Below are 17,109 nucleotides of genomic sequence, written 5' to 3'. Positions count from 1 at the left end.
TTTTCCTACATATCCCCCACCTAAAATCAGAATTAAAGCTGTGCAGGGGGCAAAAACTCCATTTTGTCAAAGATTTTGACATTTCAAAATCTGGCTTCATTCCAAATTGGAACAAAATCCCAAAATTACAAAGTTCTTCACCAAAGAAAATGCTGAAAAAAATATCGTTTTGGATCAAAATATTAAATTATAATATGAAATAAAAACAAAGTTTAAATTGAAATTAAAATACAAAATAAAAACATTTGGAAATGAAGTCAGTACAAAACAAAAAGAAATGAAACATTTTATTGCACAAATGTCAAAATGGGACATTTCAGCATTCTTGGAATTGTTCGGTGTGGTTTTTTTTCCTGATTGTTCTCCAAAATGAAATTTTGGCAAGCTTGACACCATTTTTCCAAGTGTTTTAGTTATGATGGAAAATTGTCCTATCAAAGGTTTTCTTAGTAGGTCTAGTTATAATACTGTCACTTTGTTACCATTTCCACAGTAAAACTGTATGATGTCAAATTAAGGATTATGAATTCATAGGGTTAGTGGGTGAAATAAGCATACAATCTCTAAAAAAAACAAATACTATTTTTCTGAAAATGTGTGCACATGAGAGAAGTATGTGTGTGAGAGAGAATTGTTTATTATTATTTAGAGAGACTGTCAAATCAGTACGAAAATCTGTATCAACAACCCGGCATTTATGAACAACCCTACAATAACAAGTCAGTATTCTATGTGGAAGAGAAAACATATCTGTAAAGAAAGATTTCAGCACCAACTTTGCAAGAGAGTTACTAAAAAGAGTGCAGCTTTAAAAAATTACATATGGCAAACATGTCAATTAAGTACTTTAAAAATGGTAATAACTTTTGAATTGTTACGGTGGATTAATGAGATGACAATACATATATCCCAGGGAAAACAGCACATGGAAATATCTCCACGCAGATTGTACGTGCACATAAAATATATTTATATTTCCTCAGTACTATAGAATATTTGTGAAATAAAGTGACAGGTACAAAATAATTGTATATAATTATAATAATTTTATCTGCTGTGGAAACAGCATGGTTCTCAGCAGTAAATGGAAGTACAAATAATTATTTCTTGCCAAAACAAATTCAGCTTTACATTTTATCATTCCAACACTTTTATTAACAAGATAACAGCATTTTGTCCCTACAGCTTTGAAAGCAGAACCATGTGAATTAATAGCTAATTCAGATTTAAAATTAATGAGCTTTCCTTCGTTGATTTTTTTCCCCAATTTTCTCGAACAGTATTTCCTTTAAATAGTCTTTCACATAATGCACACTCTTAAGTCCCAATTGAGTAACAATGAAGTCTCGTTAGTCTTTGTCACCTCATAATCATTCATGCTGCATTTTAAACACGCAACATAAATTGCTGCCTTGGGAAATTATTTTGGAGTTATGGAAGAAATACGTGCCAGCTTAACTCTAGTGTGTTTCTGTAAAACATTTTATACTGGAAAAATTTTACGGGCCATACAAAATTCTTTTTTCATTAAATTACTTTTTTTTTCCCTGATAAATGTAGGTTACTTTTCACATTTGTTAAATGCTAAATTGCCTAACTATATTATAAGAGCTTCGTGTGCAAGAGTGTGTTTCTTCCACAAAGGTCATTATGTTAGACATTCTTTTAAAGGGAATAACTAATGTGGTATGAAATTGTTCACAGAAAATCAAGAAGTAATAAATCTGATGGAGAAATAATTGCATAACTTTTTTTTTCTTTGTTTTTGGCTGGTATTCATTTCTCCACTTCATGGAGACAGAGTATGAACCTGCACCACGTAAACCAAATGGCATGTAGACTATGACTGTGATGGGAGCAAGATTGGGCCTGAGGCTACTGAGCTACCAATTAAGCCAAATTAACACCTAAGTGGGAATTCCAGAAGAAATCTTATGCACCATTTAAATCCCTCTTAAGCCTTACTTTGAAAATTTAAGTGGGATTTATGTGGCACATATGCCTTTGCACAATATAACTTTTTATGGATACCAGTTTAATTTTACTTTGACACCTCATTTTCTGCTTCTGTAATATGCCTTCACTCCTTTGTTGTATACAACATACTCCTACTGGGGTTGATTTTAATGTTAGAGGGCCAGATTATTCTCCTCCGTGTGTAGATCTCAATCCTCATCTACAGAAGAAGACGAAGAAGGTGAATTATCAACGTTTGTCACACCATTACCCCCCGCCCACAGTCGTATGGGAAGGCATTTTCCACAGAAAGCATCTAGAAGGTGGGAGGAGACTTTGTAAGGCCCTGGACTGGGTGGGAGCAGGGGATGCACACAGCATCTCATCCATTCCATACAGATTCACCAAGAAAAGCAATAGAGTGAGGTTATATTTCCCCCTCACATTGGAGGTTGCCATCTGGATTAGTACCAAAGCCATACTGCCAAGAAGAAGCAAGGGGAATGTTGATGGATATAACAGGCACAGAAGCAAAAGACCTTCATTCAAATAACCACAGTCTTCTGCAGACCCCCATGATACACCTACATCCCTGAAGATTGTACAGTTTAAGGGACGGACACTACTACTTATTCCAAGGAAGAACAAACTCTCTGAAGGAAGGATTGAGGTAGAATGGCACAAGAAGGTTATTACATAAATTTCCTTTCTCTGGGTCATTTCAGTGTGTTTTACCAAAGAAGGTGTGAACTGGCCCATACCTCGTTAAGTATTGGGGATTTAATTCTCAAAGAATAACTCTATTTTCTGTCTTTTATTTGTTTTAGTTCTTAATAGCTTTCAGTTTAATTAATTAATGTTTGTACAGGTCTTTGAACAGGTAAAGTCCTATATAAGTACCAGATATTAGTGCTGAATTAGTATATTGATTCAGTCTCAGTGTAGTGAGACAATATTTGCAATGGTTTTGGATCCATGATTCTTTGCCATTAGCTTTTGGGTTTGAATCACATAATCCTGGGTCACATTTATTATTTATATTACAGTAGCAACAAAGTGCCCCAACTGAGATGGGAGTCCCACTGTTCCAAGTGCTGTGCAAACATACAGTAAATGAGTTCACAGTTTTAGGGCCCATTCCCACAATGTGCCGTGCATGAGCATATCTTTGCCCAAGTTGTGCTGACTTCAATGAGGATTGTGGGATTAGGGCCTTTGTATGTGTCAACCACCTGTTACTTCTTGTCTCAAACTAACAGGGTAGTGGGAGGAGAGAAAGTTGATTAACAATAATACAAGCATATTTTTCTATGGACTAGCTAAGTGTGCAATATGGAGGTTTACAATTTCCTCCACCTCACTTTATTCCTTTTTTGGGGAAAAATATGTATAATACATTTGACAGAACTAAAACTGCTGAACTCCCCCTGTTATAAACTGGAAAAAGATAGGAAACTGAGCCTTCTATACAGAGAACATGTGACTCTGGGATGGGCTTCATCTCAGCATTTAGAGTATTTCCAAGGTACCCTTCCAAGCAAGACTCAAAACTTTCCTCTCTATTATGATATGTACTGTGGATTTGTTAGTTCGATGTTTAGTCTGTGGTTTTCAAGCTTTCTTGTGTCATAACATAGGTCTGTCCACTAACATGCTGACAAGAATTCAAGTAATATTTTGTGACCACCATGAAGTTCTGACACTGTATGCAATAGACATAAATCTCATACACGAAATAATTATTATGATTAAATTCTTCCAGAAATTCAATTATATGAACTATCCCAAAACATATGCTTATGTCCTCACCAGCATGTATTGACTTCCCTTAGACTCAACTGATTCACTTTAGGTGAAGTCCAAAATATAAAATACCTACTCCACTGGGCAACATAACTCAGATGCAAAAAAAATATGAAGGCAAATCCTGAGTTGTAAAAATTTTAAAGTATGATTTGTTATTACCAAGTTTTCTGTTTCTTCAAAAGATTTCAAGCATTTCTGCCCCCTTACCCAAGCCAAAATCCAAGAGTAAATGGGACAATAACTAGTGAAATGAAAAGAAAATGTCAAAAACACTAATGTAATAGTAATAATCCAAAACCTTGTAATAACTTGATTGTAAACTGTTGGTTATATAGATAGATAGATAGACAGATAGATATGAACTATTTTAAAGATGAATAGGGCACAGGAATCAGTGTTTAAAACTCACAGAAATGTAAATAGGAAATTGGGAAAATCTTGGGATCTATTTCATCAATAGTTTTTTAATGGAGGTAGAAAATGTGTCTTTTAAAGTCCTAATAATGAATCAATATATTCACTATCAGATGAACAGTGATTGATGTCCATTGATCCAATAGGAACAGCGTGCCACCTTTCCCTCCCTCCACCCCCCCCCCCTAAAAAGCAGGAGGCAACAACTGGTCATTAATGAAGGGTTACAGATGTATGATTGTATAGTAGCTTGATTTAGTAATATGTATGCTTTACATTCATTTTTTATGTTTAGTAATTTCATAATAATGATTAGTTTAAAATTTGTGTTCATATGATGGCCAATTTGTTTTCGGCTTTTGTTGCTGTTTGTAAATAATATATGGTATTTGATAACAAGGACTAGAGACCAATCCTAATGCAACCCAATTAATATATTCATAGATTCCAAGGCCAGAATGAATGGTTGTGATCATCTAATGTGACCTCCTGCATAGCACTGACCATAGAACTTCCTCAAATTAATTCCTATAAAATATATTTTAGAAAAACACCCAATCCACCTTCTAGAATCTCAAAGCTGGGGGGCTTTGTCTGAACCACTGGGAAAAAATGTAGTGTCTCCTTTAAAGGTTCCACCTTTTCTCTGGTGTTGGGAAAGGAGGGTGGCCTCACTTGAGCTGGAAGGCAGACTGGTGATGTTCAGGTAAACCTATGCACCCAATGGACTGTGTAAAAACCCGTCCCTCCACCCTGAGCCAAGCTAACTGTTGGTACCTCTCTGTGACACATGTCCAGTAGCAGTTCTCATTTTATAGAGGGTCTGATTCTTTGAAAAAACAGAGTTGGACAAGGATTCAGGGGAAAGGCATCCCCTAAAGTGAGACAACCCACTTTCCCCAGTCCCTTAACCCTCATATGGGAGCACAGTGGGGTCCCAGCAACAGGTTGGGACAAGGAATGGGGGTATTGGGTTTGATGGCAGCCATTCACCGGGTGGATATGATTAAGGAAGGAATGATGGCCTGCACTGTATGAATTATTGCTGGGCAGCTCCCAGATGAGTTAATAAAGTTGCAGCCTAATTAAACCACATCCCTTGCGTCTTGTCTTTCTTTCAGTGAGTCCAGGACAATGACCATGAGTAGGCTAAACCTTGATATATAATAGTAAAGAGGTACCAAAGTACTTCTGTGCTCAGGGGGCTGGGAGGACACTTCCCTGGAGGAAGATTACTCTATATCAACCTACTGTAGGTCTTCTTACTCTTTTCCCTGAACCATCTGGCTCCAACTACTGTTAGTGACAGGAAACTGATACTGATGGACCCCTGTTGTGATCTAATATAGCAAGTATAGAATAGTATAGAAAGTTCCTAAGCACTTTCAGAGGAAAACTTTCAAGACTTCTTATTAAAATGTCTTTGTGAATGAGAAATACAGTATCTTTACATAAGACTTTGCAATTTTAATTGGCTTCACTTTTAATTAGTTAATGATCCAATTCAGCTGTGATCAAAGCACAACAGCTAGATAATTCAGGATAGAAAATTGAGTTAATTTATTTAGATATGATACTACTTGCCTAATGACTTTGTATTTCAATGATGTTTCAATTAGTTATTAGGTTATTTTACTCATTAGACCAGCAGAATGTCTTCAGGCAATTAATATGTCACTCCTGGTGAGAACAGCATATACTTTTTTTCATGGTGATATCTTTAAGATTTATATTACTTAGATTATGAAAGATCTTTATAGACACAGTAATTAAATGCTAAACTCCAATGAAGTGGGCCTTTATATTTATTTGGTGGGGTTTTATTTAAAAACAATGCTCTCAGGAAAGCTATTCTCTGATACAGCATCTCACTTTCAGTGTGAGATACCATTTGGAAGCCAGTTTATCAGAGAGATTAACAAAGAGATCTGTTGGCTGGTGAAAGGTTCAAAATCCTCAGTTTGGACCATACTGGAAATCAAAAGACTTAATTTTCCATGATTTTCTCAGATAACTAGGCCAAAAGGCCACTTCCTCAAGCAGCTAAGAATCATCAGCAATAGTTAAAGAACTCAAGTTAACATAGTGGTTTCTTAGTCAGAGTCTGATCTGAAACCAGGGGGAATTTTGGCACTAATTCATTGGGAACAGGAGGAAGCCATTAATGGGTGGGGACTCAATAGGTAAGCTTGCACTACCCCCCGCCCCCATTTTAGTCTGTTTTCATGCCTATTAACCTTCTAAACAAATACTTTTGACAATTTCTCAATTTGTCTGAATCGAGGATTTTTGTGGTTTAGTTCAGCTAAATTGACCCTTTCATGATACACTGCTGTTATAACTTTGAATCATTTCAACAGCAGCAATGTGGATATTTGCTACCATTTCCAGGAGATAGTCTAACATTAGACAGCTTCCAGAACATAATTACATGAATTTTAATTACATGAATGTTCAAGAGCAAACTCTCTTTCCTGCTTCCCCAAGTATTTAAGATTGGGGAATGATTATATTCTCCATGTATGGGCAAAAGGGAAGAATTCTAGAGCACCGGTGAATACAGTATATTTTCTGACTCTGTCCTCAACCCATCTTCAAAGTACTAAAAGACAAAAGGCCTATTTACCTTTTTCTGTCCCTGATCCAATGCCCATTGAAGTCATAAGAGCATCCATACTGGGTCAGATCAAAGGTCCATCTAGCCCCGTATCCTGTCTTCTGAAAGTGCCAAATGCCAGGTGCTTCAGAAGGAATGAACAGAACAGGTAATCATCAAGTGATCCTCTGTTGCCCATTTCCAGCTTCTGGCAAAATCCTGGAAAGACTCCCACTGAATTCAATGGGAATTGGATTAGGGCCAAATTCTGGACTTATGCACATAAGAGTAAGCCCTAGATAGACAGAGGATCTTCTGATTCAGTCAAAATTTAGGGAACATTTTCCAGGGGCTGACACTTTTACTCCTTTGTTTATTTCTGTTTTTCTGTATTCTTTACTGATGTGCATTTGAAGGGCTTTGGAGAGCGAAACATAACATAGTAAATCAGTTTAATCTGACAACAAAACAATGCAACTTTTTCCTCTTTGCAGTATCCATTAACTGAACAGATTTTGACTTCAATTTGTTTCAAACAGACAACAAGCCTTTTGCAGATCAAAAATCAATGTCCTTCCTAATGATAGTTTAAAAGTACTTAAATGGGAAACATTTCCATTTAATACATGTCTTTAAATAGCTTATGAGTATTTCTGGGCTGAACCAATTTGTAAAATGTACATATCTTTGTTACCTCCTTATTGTAGTAACAGGATGTAACCTTTTGCTGTTTGCCCTCTATAACACTGATAGAGCGAGATGCACAGCTGTTTGCTCCTCCAGGAATTAATACTTGCTCTGGGTTAATTAATAAGTAAAAAGTGATTTTTATTAAATATAAAAAGTAGGATTTAAGTGGTTTAAAGTAGTGACGGACAGAACAAAGTCAATTACCAAGCAAAATAAAACACAACAAGCAAATCTAAGCCTAATACAGTAAGAAACTAAATGCAGGGAAATCTCACCCTCAGAGATGTTCCAATAAGCTTCTTTTACAGACTAGACTTCCTCCTAGTCTGGGTCCAGCAATCACTCACACCCCTGTAGTTACTGTCATTTGTTCCAGTTTCTTTCAGGCATCTCTTTGGGGTGGAGAGGCTATCTCTTGAGCTAGCTGAAGACCAAATGGAGGGGTTTCCAGGGGCTTATATAGTCTCTTTCTTGTGGATGGAAAACCCTCTCTCCCCAAGTAGAATCACAGCTACAAGAGGGAGTTTTGGAGTTGCATGGGCAAGTCACATGTCCATGCATGACTCAGTTCTCTACAGGCCGACACCACTGCCCACGTTAGCCCAAACGTTCCCAGGAAAGCTCAGATGTAGATTGGCATCTATCAAGGTCCATTGTTAGCCAAGTACTCCCAATTACTTGAATAAATCCTTCACACTATGTTGACCAAATCTGCCTTAGATGCTTTCTACATCAAACACTTTAAATACAAGCATAGAGCTAACGCTCATAACTTCTGATATAAAAATGATACATACATACAAATAGGATAAATACAGTCAGTAGAACATAACCTTTGCAAAGATAGGTTACATGGCATATGTAGCATAAACATATTCCAGTTATGTCATATTTACATTCATAGGCATATTTCTGTAAAGCATTACGGGGTGCATCACACCTAGTCCACTAGAGGACTGTTTATCTGGGCCTAGATTTTTAGAATCTCAGCTCCCATTTAGGTGCTAAAATAAGTGGCCAGATTTTCAAAAAAGCTGAGCATTTTGGGTGCACATTAGATGCACCTTATCTGAAAATCTAGCCCTTAGCACAGAGAGCATTCAAGACTGCTGTAATTCTCTCCAATTGTTATACTTGGCTGTTACAATGTGAAGATATTAAATATTTTCCAGCATATGCTTGCATGGTGGTGTTTGCAAGACTGGAAATTGTCTCTCCATACATCACTTAAGTATCTGGGCATTAAATACAGAATTATAACAAACAAATTTGTCTACTAGGACCATTTATCTCCTTGATATAGCTGCTACTAGTTTGTTTCTAGGTTGGAAGAACACAACACACAACACAAAACTACTTATCCTTGTTAGTCCTATTATTAGCTCTGGTCTAGCTACACCCATTGTTTACAGAATTAATTGTTTGGACTGCTCAGATAAATTGGCCCTGGAAGAGTTGGACCTAACAGGAACTGGAAAAGTGCAGAGTAAATAGTCATAAGAGAAGTAGAGAGAGTTTATTGTGTCCTTAAGGAGCATGAGAGATGAGATCACACGGTAAAAGTCCACAGAAGTGGTCCAAAGAAACTCAGAGGAAAAGTAAAAGGACTGACTACCAATTCCACTGAGAAAGGCACATAGTCAGAGGAAACCTGGTTAAAGGTTTCCAGCTTCCAGCCATCACCTCTCTTGGGCAGAGACCCATGTCTCTCTTTTTCCCTGGGGGTTCTTTAAGGCTGCACAGTTCCCTGCATTTTTGTGATATCCCCAGCAAGCCAGGTTGCCTAAAAGGCAGCTTCAACAATTTACTTTCTCTACAGAGATTATGAATAGTGTCTTTGCCAGCAGTTCTAAGTTACCACACAGCCCTTTTTAAGCAAGCACATTTACTCTTAAAGTGAAAGCATTACAGGAAAAAAAACAGATTAAACAATAAAAGAACCTGCACATATACTAAAAAGCTGACCAGAGGTCATCCCCAGCTCCAGCCTTGGGCTCTGGTAGGTATCAGTCCTTCAAAACCCACAGATGAGTTTCACTTGTAGTTACAAGTTCATAACTGTCTCAGATTCAGAACCAGAACCTGAACCCATCTTGGGCAGTTCAGCCATTTCATTATAGTGCTCATGCCTTTGATCACCAGTCTCTGGGAACAGGTGATAAGTAGACAATGACCCACTCCTCAGGGATCTAACATCATAAGGCTGGGTTTTTACATAACTGGAGACAGAGAATTTTCATTTTCTCCCTAAGTATTCCCTAGGAAATCCACTTAACACTTATTGTCACAGAAGTCCCATTATTTTCTAGCACATTTTCAATACAGTCCTTTAAACTCCCAGGCGTCATATTGCATTTCCTCCATGGAGAGGTTACCATACAATCCCATCCCACAATAATACATAAACTTGAGATAGTATGGTATTTCAAGGATAATGCAGGAATTGCCCTATCTGTCACAACACCACTCCTTTGTTATTTAGGGTGAGGCAGGGGGTCAGTTCAGAGAGGTTTTAATCAGTGAAGCCACAGGGAGGATTGCATAATTCTTAAAGGCAGGCAAGTATTTACGTCTCAAAAGAAAATTAATCCACATATCTTTCTGTAGGATTATCCATTATCCAATAATTCTGTTTTACAGTCAGTTTTAAATAGACAATTCTTTTTCCATTAACTCAGAGCACTTGACATTTTTTGTTTTAATAACTTTAGACTTTGAAAGAAGCCACTGCTTTTGGGCCAAACTGACAATAGAGTACATTCTGCAATTAGACTATTCTTAGCTCCATTACTCAAATAAGAGACTTCTTGTACATCTCCCTCTGCCCCTCAAAGAGAAGCAGAAACCTGGAATATTGCAAACAAACAAATTCAACTTTTTGGTTTGTTTATTTTCCTGACGTTAGATACTATAGAAAAATACAAGCGAGTTTAATTCCAAGGAGTCTTGCTGGGGGAGGGATTTAGTTATAGCTGTCAGATGCCTAAAGCAGAGGAGCTGACAAGAGGTTTGGGAGGAGGGGGGGAAATGAATATCATTTAATTCCTTCAGAAGCACTGGCCTGGAATTAGATTGGCCTTTCCATCTGAAGTGCCTAATGAGCCAATTTATTTGGCCTTGTAATCAACTGCATTTTAAAAATATCCCTGCCCTGAATTTTAAAAGTTTCAATTAAGTCTTAAGTACTTATCACATTCATTTTACCAGCATTTAGCATTAGGACAGGACTGAAATTTCACCCTTTGGGACCCAAAACAAACAAAAGCAGCTATAAAACTGTTTGAAAAATAGAAAGAAATAAAATGACTGCACACATAGCTCATAAGTGAACAAGAACTATAGAACTAGAGCAGAAACAGGGTCCAGCGGCTAGGGCCCTAAACTGGGATATGGGAAACCTGGGTTCAGTTTCCTGTTCCACCACATACCTCCAATATGACCTTGAACAAATTGCTTAGTTTCCCTATCTGTAAAAATAGGACTAATACCTCCCTATCTCACAGGGGTATTGTGAAGATAAATACACTAATTATATGCTGACATACTAATTTAATGAGGGCCAAATAAAGATCTTATCTAGATAGTACTGAACAAGTTAATTTAGAAGGAGAGAAATTAAAAGTTATAGACTACACAAGAAATAAAATCAATGAAAACATAAACAGGACATTAAGAATTGCACTTTAAAAAGCACACACACATATCTTTGTACATGTGCATTTCCAGCATGCATATGTGCAATGGGTATTTTATGCAAGCAATTCGTGGGCATAGACTTTTTAAAATCTGATTCCTAAGTAGCGAAGGCCTTGAATTGAGCAAATAGGGTACCATACATTACAATCTTTTCCTATAGCTTCTTTCTTATAGGACATCACAACATGATTTAGGTGCATTACAAATAAATAAAAGGAAAATCTTTGTGCTGAAATTCCCGAGAGAGTGAATCAAAGACTTGGATGAAGGGGGGAAAAAATTCCATTTGTATGGGATGGGATTTTTGAAAGCACTTCGCCTTGGCCTAATCCGTCTCAGATTGAAATCAGCCATAAAACTGTCATTGACTTTAATGGGAGCAGAGTAAGGCCAGTGCTGAACACTTCTGAAAATCTCAAACATGGGGCAGTCAATTTCAGATGTACCAAAACCAGAAACATTTATCTAACCCCCCTATGACCTGAAAACATTGATGAGGCTCTCATAGTTTGGGTTTTACTTAAACTAAAACCTTAACCACAAAGATCGGTAAAGCCAAAACCAGCCTGTAGCCTTTTTACCCATCTCTGTTTACAATACAGAAAGTAAACAATCATCCTGATTACAGACACAAAGGTGGTTCAAGAAGCTGAAACCATAGTCTGATTATGATCCAATCAGAGCAATAGCCTCATTAGTTTATCATGCAAACTAGGGTTTATGATTTCATTTTCAAATCAGATCTTAGTTAATTAGAAGTGATTAATTATTCCCTGCAAGTGAAAGATCATCATCATCTTGATGTTTCTTCCTTAATATGGATATTCTGTGTCTCGGTGGTGGTGAAAGCTGGCTCTTTTAAACATATATTTTATAAGCAGATTGAAAAAAATGAATTAAAAACATTGTATTGAATTGCTGATCAATAGGAACTATACTGGATGGATACAAAACATCTAGTTCTTACTCCGGTACAGATGTATGGCATATAAAATGAAGATTAAATTATTAGGGAAAGAAGAGGAGGTGTATTTTGAAAGTAGATTTGGGTTACAAACACAACCAAAGCAGAGCTGAAAGTTGTGGGTGGTGGTTGGATTTCCTTGTTTTAATTAAGGAAGTTCCAGTCAGCACAACATTCCTGGTTGGGGCTCGTTTGTTTGTTTGTTTGGTTTTAGATAAATTGGATCAAAGTTCCTGAGAAATCTCTGATTCAACATTCTTCAATGTGAACTGAATTTTAGGAAACAAACAATCTGTCAGAGACATGTGCTGCTGGAGGTGGCATAGTTATGATTAATACAACAGAAAGGATGGCAGGGCAGGCCACAACCTTTAGAAACAAGAAACTTGGGAAAATAAAGAACAGTGAAAAATGAATAATAGATTTATACATGGTAATTTTATTTCTTCATTTGCATTTTTCCTGTAAGTTTTAAAAAATATTTCTTGTGTTATATTTATGTAGGGCCATTTTATAAGCCTAATGCAATGTTTAATGCTTGAAGGGTAACATTTACCTCCATGCAGTGGGCCAGAGTCCAAGACATATGCAAAACTTTCATCTATAAAGCTATTTGACCTTTACTTTAAGAACTCCCTATGAAGTAGGTAAATAAGCATCAGTGGCAAAAAGGCTGAGTAACTTACCTAAGGCCACAAAGGGAGTCAATTGTCACTGTCAGGAGTTCCTGATTGTCAGACCTCTTACAGAGTACATCTCATTCTCTGTGAAAATCATATATATGCAACACGAGGCCTATGCACTACTTAAATCCTACTTAAGATCTAGTTAGCCTCCACTACACCAAGTCCTTCAAGTGTGGGGTCTAATTCTACAGTCCTTACCCCATTAAATCACACATTGTGTCTCCAGCCACATTTCAGTATATTTCCAAAATACAAGTAATAAAATGACACTTTTCAATAATCACCACTTTATCTCACCAATTACTCTTCATTCATGCTTCTAAGCTTTGTAATTTTTAAGGCTTGCAGGAAATATTCTTAATTATGAGAATATCTAAAACATCCTTTGCTACGATAAGACTGAGGATTGGAAGTGGGAAAAAACAGATGTAGGCCCCATTTCCTGCAATTGGGCTGAGAGGAGCAGGTACTTCACTGGAGATCTCCACAGGCACAACAATCCACCCACCCTGAACCCACTGCAGTATTAATGCCTCAGTTCTCATAACCAAATTCTCATGAATAAAAATGAAGTTGAGACTCTGCTTTTCACATCTGTACAAAGAGGATTATCCTCTACAAAGATGGGGCTCTTTTGTACTGTTCAGCCCAAAGTTATGCTCAGGGCACTTGGCTAATAGCTCCAAACCAAACACAGCTCAATAATAAAAGATAAAGCCCAGTAACATTAAAATAAAGAACTCTCAAGCTTTCGAAGGGAAATCATTATCCCTTCCTATGAAAAACCAGGCACTTATGGTTATTGGTACAAAAATAAATAAATACATAAAAAATTGTTTGACAAACATGAAGCATAAAAAGTTTACTTTTCAACAAGAGCTTCTTCTAAACATAGGCCCCCCAGCTTAGTTCCCCTTACTATATGGAGTAATGCAAATATAAAGGCAACATTATCTAGAGGAAAACAGGCAGGTGTTTAAGGTAAACCACTGTTATATTTTATTGCATTATGGAAACTAAGGAGAAATATAAAAATACAATTGGAGTTCAGGTTGGCAAGGGGCTGGGGGGAAATAATGGACAGAAGAGATAGGGCAGTATAATATAGTAGCCTAACCTTACCTCTTTCTGGCTGCACCCTGTAGAGGAAGATAGCTGTCTGTTTGAAAGAAAAAGAATTAAAAATAGCAGTCAGTGTACTTATTGAATAAGCCCCGCCCCTGCCCCCCCAAGAAAAGTATGTTAATTAGGGGTGGGGCAGCACAAAGATTTTAGATCTATACCTCTGCCTTTGAAAGCAGGCTGCTTGGATAAACTGTGGTGGATGATAAAGCTGAAAAGGCCTACAATTTCTATCTTAAGCTGATTATTAAAATTGTGTATCTTTTTATATATCTTTGTATGTACAGCTCTATTTGTTGTTTTAATCACTCTCTCTTTGCAATCTGCAGCCACATGTTTGTAATAAAATTTACCACATTCTGTTCTTTGCTACACAAGAGGTTTGTTCCACTATTAATACAGAGAAAGAACTTGTGTTCTTTTTTCAATGGTATTAATAAAGCTAAATAAGAAACTAGACCTTGCTCTAACCTTGGGTGTGTTTGTGAGTTTCACATCAGCAATGTCTTTGAATATATTGACCAAAATAAGGCTGGTCAGCATGATCAGCAAGAATTTTTATATGAAGATTTCTGAATGCATTGAAAGGATTATGGTATAAATTTTTTAGAGTTTTTAGAGTTACTCTGAAAGCCTTGGACTCTCTGGTGCATTGTGTTAGGCCTGGTCTACACAGGGGGGGTGGGGAGAGCGGGAATCGATCTAAGTTGCACAACTTCAGCTACGTGAATAATGTAGCTGAAGTTGACGTACCTAGACCTACTCACCGCGGTATCTTCACTGCAGTGAGTCGACTGCTGCCGCTCCCCCGTCGACTCTGCCTGCGCCTCTCGCGGCGGTGGAGTACAGGAGTGGACGGGAGAGCACGTGGGGGTTGATTTATACTAGTTGCGATAAATCAACCCCCACTGGATCGATCACTGCCTGCTGATCTGGCGGGTAGTGTAGACATACCCTTACTTCCTATGCCACTCAACTCCTACTTCCCCAATCATGTGGTTGACATGGGCAAAGTAGCCAGGGTGTAGGGTGACCATACATCCCGTTTTGGCCAGGACAGTCTCTTTTTTAAACCCTGTTCCATCCATCCCAACTTTTTTGGCAAAACTGGGCATTTGTCCGATTTGATCTTGCCAACTGAACAAATGCAGTTTTGCCCAAAAAAAGTGGGGTGCAACCCTAGCAGGGTGCGGAGGAATGTGCAGGGAGGAGGGAGGTGTGAGCGGCAGTGCCAGTCCCGCATGGGGAGGGAGGGCTCCAGAGAACGGCTTGGGCTCAGGGTAGTAGCTCAGTTCTTTTTTTTCCCTCCTCAGACACTTCAGTCTGAGGATCTGTACAGCCAGCAGCATTCTAATCCTTGAGCTAGTTTCCACACTTTCCTGGAGACACAGCATAGGTCAGGTTTTCTAGACCTTTAATCATTTTTGTTGCTCTTCTCTGGACTCTCCAATTTGTCCACATCCTTCCTGAAATGTTGTGCCCAGAACTGGACACAATACTCCAGTTGAAGCCTAATCAGAGCAGAGTAGAGTGGACTTGTGCACTTCAGCTAATTTTCCCAAGGACACAACTTGTTGCAACTCATGGTGATAAGTCACTGCCTTTGGACTTGTTTCCACCAGAATTCACATAAGCCCCAGCTTTGCTGCCCTCAAAAATGCTATTCAATACACCTATATGATTTGGTGGATCCTCTGGCTTTAAACTCTGACACCTGTTTGATCAGGCCTATTCATAAATGCTGACTCATTTTTTCCTACCCTTGTTAGTCATGGCAGATATCTGAGGTCATGTTTTGTCATGGATAAAAGTATAAAACTCACAGTTGTTTTTTAAACGTACAAAAACATGAAATTATGAAATAAAACATTTCATTTTCTAATGCAAATTTTTATAGTGCTCATGATCATAAAATTGCTCAGTCAATAATAGTTTTAAAGCATTTAGTGATACCAAAACAATAAAATACATACAAAAGTCTGGGAATGTAAAACAATAGTAACTGGCTAGTATTTATTGTTTTGATAAACATGTTTTCTTGCCTAAATTACATGGTTTTATAGATCTCCTGTCATCTTTAAGCACATCTTTATACAAAAGAAAGGAAACTTCTTACAGAAACACTGTCTGTTAGTAAAGAAATGCATTTTAAATGCATCTCCCTGAGCATTTCTTTTGTCTTCCACATTGGAACTGATTTTTTTAGTAAAAAGTCTATTCTCTTCTGTGATAGGATATACAACCTTTCTGGGTCTTGAGAGGACCCCAGAGCTGGGCTAGCTGAGAAAAGTCTGACTCAAAAATGCTTCCTTTTGTGCTGTTGCTAGGATTTATGGACCAGGCAAGAAAGGGGTAAATCTGAGATATTAAGATAGTTGGAGCTCATCAGGCAGCCTCATCTGAATGATTTATATACCAAGGAGGTAAAAGAAACCAGGGGGTAGAGTTGGGAGAAGGTTGCCCTGATACTAGGAGAAATAGATTATGTATTAGGAGCTGTGTGCGCAACATCTGTTTACTTTTTGATGCTATGCTTGTACTCCAGAAAAGAAGAAACATATGTGTTCTGAAGAGGAGAATTAAGACGGGCTAGTGAAGTAGCCTGGAAGACACCATATTGTGGTAAACTACATGCTTTATACTGCAGCATTTGATTTTTAAGCCCAAAGAAAGGGAGAGAAGCAGTGGAGAGGGCACATGGATTTTTGTTTGAATCACAAGTGCATAGAGTAGAGCAGGCAATTCAGCTAAAAGAGAAGGAGGGTGTGGCAATTACTAGACATCCTCAGTAGTGGTTTCTAAAGCTATATAGAAAGTTTTATTATGGGCAAGCAGTGTTGGAGGCCCCATATCTATTCATTATCTGGTAAATGAACTAATTAGAGCTCAAGAGGAGAACGGTTATAAATATAGACATTAAAGAAAATCCTATGGATTCTGTGGCTGACAGATACAGGACCAAGAACTGTCTCTGCTATAAGAATTGGGTTTCAATACCTGTAATACTTGGAAACGGGGCAGAGATAGAGTACAGTTACTGCTCTAAGCCATGCAGGAATTTGTAAATAGATTTAGATTTTAAAGGTATTTAGGCATTCCTGAGCTCAGCATTGCAACACCTCACTGAGCCTAAGTCTCATTTTCAAAAGATATTTAGGCACTTAGGAGCCTAAATCCTA

The 17,109-nt window shown here is 37.7% G+C and overlaps 1 long non-coding RNA gene across 1 annotated transcript in view; it reads right to left on the bottom strand.

The window, feature by feature from the left end:
• The window catches only part of LOC123370971, a 250,808-nt gene extending 236,847 nt beyond the window's left edge, over positions 1–13,961 (bottom strand). Inside the window, exons 1-2 of the long non-coding RNA XR_006579668.1 lie at positions 13,931–13,961; positions 12,809–12,886 (exon numbers count right to left, since the gene is read on the bottom strand). This is a non-coding gene — a long non-coding RNA (uncharacterized LOC123370971). The remainder of the gene's footprint in view (positions 1–12,808; positions 12,887–13,930) is intronic.
• Between the last annotated feature and the right edge of the window lie 3,148 nt (positions 13,962–17,109).

This window comes from Mauremys mutica, chromosome 5 (genome assembly GCF_020497125.1).
Source record: "Mauremys mutica isolate MM-2020 ecotype Southern chromosome 5, ASM2049712v1, whole genome shotgun sequence".
NCBI classification, from domain to species: domain Eukaryota; kingdom Metazoa; phylum Chordata; order Testudines; family Geoemydidae; genus Mauremys; species Mauremys mutica.
The sequence above is the reverse complement of the archived record's forward strand: the minus strand, read 5'-3'. Positions and strand labels throughout refer to the sequence as shown.